The sequence below is a fragment of the Myotis myotis genome, unplaced genomic scaffold, assembly GCF_014108235.1.
Source record: "Myotis myotis isolate mMyoMyo1 unplaced genomic scaffold, mMyoMyo1.p scaffold_m19_p_5, whole genome shotgun sequence".
Taxonomy (NCBI): Eukaryota; Metazoa; Chordata; class Mammalia; order Chiroptera; family Vespertilionidae; genus Myotis; species Myotis myotis.
In genome coordinates, this window is record NW_023416357.1 from 32,108,594 (window position 1) to 32,113,229 (window position 4,636).

General features: G+C 42.3%; 1 non-coding gene across 1 annotated transcript; it reads right to left on the reverse strand.

Moving 5' to 3' along the window:
• Positions 1–2,566: 2,566 nt before the first annotated feature.
• LOC118657161 lies at positions 2,567–2,670 on the reverse strand. The gene has a single exon (XR_004967893.1). It is a non-coding gene; the product is annotated as a U6 spliceosomal RNA (small nuclear RNA).
• Between the last annotated feature and the right edge of the window lie 1,966 nt (positions 2,671–4,636).

Here is a 4,636-nt window from a genome sequence, read left to right on the forward strand (position 1 = left end):
AAGATAATCCACTGGGGATGGGCAGAGAATACTGAAGCTCTTACTTTTAAGATCTTGTTATTTATACTATTGCTAGTATATTTTTGTGGTATGTTTTAAAATGAAAAAGTCAGCCCAGGAGTAAAATTTATGCGATGAATGAATGAATGAATGAATGAATGTCAGAGGTATGTGCTCAGTTATTTCTCTTTTTTTCATTGTTGGCTGTGCACTATGAAATAAACTTATAGACCATTGGTTTAGAATATTGTCAAGGAGTAGTTGAAGTTCTGGGCTCTAGGGTCTAGGTGGAAAGGGACAGAAGCAAAATCACGAGGAAGCTTGGAGAAATGGAAAGAATGAGAGATGAAAGGGCTCAAGGTGATTAAAAGTTGGGTTTAGTGTATTTATGAGAACAAGGTCTCAGGAGAGGAGGAAGTGACCAGAGAGCAGGGCGAATAGCACAGGTGAGACAAAGCTAGGTGATTCCAAAGTCAAACTTGTGACGGGAGACTGGAGGGGATGGAGGGGAGTGAGGGCCAGTGCACTGGATGTGTTGTCCACATGGATATGAAAGTGTGTGAGTTGATGACAAGCTCTAGGATAGAACTAAGATGGTAAGCAACCAAAATGCCAATAGGAGGTCCTGGGGTGGTGGTGGGCAAGCAGGTGTCATAGGAAGAGAAAGAGGCATCCACATGAAAGTAGAAGAGTATGGTATCTTTGAAAGGTAAGTAGGACACAGATCTTCTCTCTTCAGCCCAGGGGGTTTGGGAGGAGTGGATGGATGGGAAGGATGGGCATTGCCTGGATGAGGGTGAAGAGAGGCTCAAAGGAAACAGGGAGAGAAGGGACCCCACCCCACCCCCTGGCTAAAGTTGAGGGGGGGTTACTCGTTGTGGAACAGAGGCTCCAGAAGGCACTGAAAAGGCTCTGGAATGAGGGTACAGTGCGAGTGGGTGTCAGAGGAGAAGATGAGAGCAGGCTGGAGGTGTGCACGTGGGAGGAGAGGGAATACGGCCTGTGCTCAAGGCTTGCCCTTCCGCACTTGGGGTGGGCTGTCCTCCAACATGGTATTTTTGGTGGGTAGTGGAATAAACTTTGTAAGCATAGCTGGAAATCTTTTAAAGGAACATACAGATATTTTTATTCAAAAACACAAAATATGTTATCTGTGGGCATGTACAGTGACAGCCATAAACCATTGTGTATCTTGTCACTTAAAACCTATAACACATACCCATAACCTTTTCTTAAGTCTTTTTTCCCCCAAGTGGTTTCTAAGGTTATTGGTGAGAAACACAGCACTGAGCTTCCTGTAGCAGTTCATTAATAGTGATAATGCACTATTTTAGGAGTTAGAAATGCCACCTCCACCCCCTCTGCCAGCGTCCTCCTCCTCTTCAGGATCCTTGTGACAACTTCTGCTCCGTTTCACCCAGTGGCAGCAGCAATGAAGCAGCCTCCTTCCCTCCTTCCTGGTGCCAGTGATGCCCTTTCCACCCTCACCACAAACCTCAACCAACCCCTGAGTGGCTTTGCCTGATGTTCTCTGTGGTCAAGGATCCTTCTCACTGTCATTCTTGGCAAGGTCATTGCAGACATTTTGAATATTTTCAAAAATAATTTCTGTGTCAATTTTTTTTCATTTTTATTAGTTGGATTTTGTGAGTCTAAAGCTGGAACACACTGAAACCAATCCTAACCACCTAGAAAGATGCCTTCTTCAAAAGAAATTGGAGCCTATTGAGTGCACCTTGGACTCCTTTTCATTCTCTCTGCCTCAGTTGTCCCACCAGCTTCTGCATGGCTCTTGCATATGAATGTTTAACCATATGTTCATTCAATTCTTCTGCTTCATCCTCACTAATAGCTGCCTTTCTTAAATAGGGGTTTCAATTTGTGACTCCTAACCTTTCTCTTTCAAGAGCATAGAGTCATCTTTGGTCTCAATGACCTCTCCTTTTTGAGGCTGAACATCTTCAAGATTTACGGTCAGCCCCTCCTCTCCAAACACCTGCAAAACATTTAAAAATGAGTCAGTTCCAGGGTATAGTTTTCCTTTATTATACCAAATTTATTCATAATACATTATGCAGGTGTTTTGATGAGAATCCAGAAACATCTTGAGACACCATATTTCTCTGAAATGTGAGAATTTAAGACCATTGCTGTTCCAGGACAAGTCTTGTGTATAGAGCTTTTTATTGCATTCATTTGCATCATTTCGTTCAATTCTCAGAACTCTGTCAATTAGCAACAGCTTGATCTTGCAGATGAGATAACAGAACCCAGAGAAAACTCACCCAAAGCTACACACTTCGAAGATTGCAGAGCCAGGGCTAGACCCAGCGTTCTCTCTACCAAGCCATTCTGCATTTCAGAATTAAAGACATATCAGACATTAAGATCATTCCTGATTAGGCACATGGCAGGTTAGAGCTGGAAGGGACTCCCTCACCCCCTTATCTAATTCAAACTCCTACATTCGTAGACATTCAGTCGATGTATCTAATTAGAAAAAAATGCAAATCATTTGACTGCATACCTATAAATATTATCCCTGGAAAGAAAAGGAACATTTGGTAAATATACAAAATATATGGGGAAAATGTGCATGTTGTCCTTGTGTAGAGGCCATGTTAATCTTCTCTGTATTGTTCCAATTTTAGTGCACATGCTGGCAAGCAATTTCCAGAATATTTTTAAATGAATATACTACAATAGAAAATATCAGAGGGTATATCACATACAGTAAAGACAAGTATTGTATTGTGAGACTTTCGTGCTAGTTGCCTATATGTGTAGACATTGTGGGTCATGGTATAAAATTTGTTTCATGCTATGGATTGTGCTAACAGATGTTGAAAAGCCACTGATATAGAGGAAAGAGCATTGGAAAGTGGGTTTAATTACTTGATTCCAGTCATTGCTCTCTCAACAACCACTTGGTGAGCTTGGCCAAGAAGCTTGCCCCCTCAGGGCTTTCCTTTCCTCATCTTTCAAAGGAGCTAGGTGTTTTGAGATCCCTTCCTTTAAGATTGAATTAATCTGGGAATTCTTTCGTGGCATCACTGAAACACAAAAGCCTTCCAAAGGAGGAAAGTGGGTGAAGAGAGGGAGCAGGAACAGAAAGACAACTGTGAGGCAGATGCAGTCACCTGACTTTACCTCACAGCAGCTGCTGCCCTGATGCTCATCCTTGTCTTGTTGCTTCTCATCATGCTGGTAGCACCTCAAGATGCTGCTGCCACGAGGGTGTGAATGATGACCATGGTTAAATCCAAGTTGGAGCCTGTGGACAGCAGTGGAGGTGAGGAGTGCCAACACACACACCTGGTACCACACTTGGCACTGCCAGGTGCTCAGAGGCAGTTCTTGATGACAAGCACGATAAGTGGTCCAAGGAAAGGCAATCTAAATAGAACAAGTTGAAATGTAGGAACCATATTCCCTCTACAACCTAAGTGGCCCTGAAGCAATTAAGACCTTCCTTAGGAAAAGAATAAAGGAAGGGGAGCAATTTTAGGAAATATGTAATGTGAAATGCTTAACATGACTCCTTTTCTGGTATCGACTAGTGCTTAGTTTTTTGTAAAGAACAGGGACCTATTATCCCTTTCCACTTGTTTGATGGATAAGATACAAAGTTAATTTCATGGTGGAGAATCATCCAAGAGGTTGCTTGCTTTCTATTAATATAGAAGACATCTTTGACTTGGGGTGGTGAACACAATACTATATACAGATGATGTATTATGGAATTGTACACCTGAAACCTATATAATATTATTAACTAGTCATTCCAATAAATTCAATGAAAAGGAAAGAAAGACATCTTTGACACTAGCACATAGGATGTGTATATGTACATAGACACAAACACAAGAGCTGACAAATGCATTAAATGCATAAATTATTTATTGGTCCTGGGACAGCATACAATATGACAAGAAATGAGATGTGTCTGTGTGATAGGCATGCACAAGGAGAAAGTGAGGGAGTATTTTTTTCTCCAGATAGACACATAATGCCAGAAAACATTCTGCCTTGGAAGAACAAAAGTACAAAGATGTTCCCACAATTGAAGCTTATAGTTTTGCACGATTGCTTATTATTCATTGCATTTGGAAATAGGGCATGGAGAAGACAATCACCCCTCCCAGTCTGGATCTCTTTAGCATGCTGCAATTTAGCATCACATGCTAGCTAAGATTTAACAAGATGTGTCAATTGGCCAGCAAAAGAACCTGGTTGACATGAGCTGTGTGTGTCAGGAAGTAGATCAAAAGTGGGCTTGGTTGTTGTTGAACACTGTGCTTAAAAAAAGGAAATGAATAATTTAAGTCATTTTAGTACTTGTGGAGGGCACTGAACTGACAGCTCTGGGGCCCAGGGTCTGTCTGCTGCCCAGATGCATCATGGGTATAAACATGGAAGGGACCCCACTCATCCCCACAGATGAGCTTCTTCTAGTTACTCCACCCACTCCAGCTGGGCTGAGGAGAAAATGCAGCCTGGTGGTGGGCTTCAGTGTGACCATGGCCGGGCAGGAGGCATTGCTGGATAGAGTGGGGATGAGATGCACTTGCTAGACTCTCCCTTTGTGTAGGTGACTGGAGAGATTTAAAAGATGAATACTTTTGTAGTCATGACC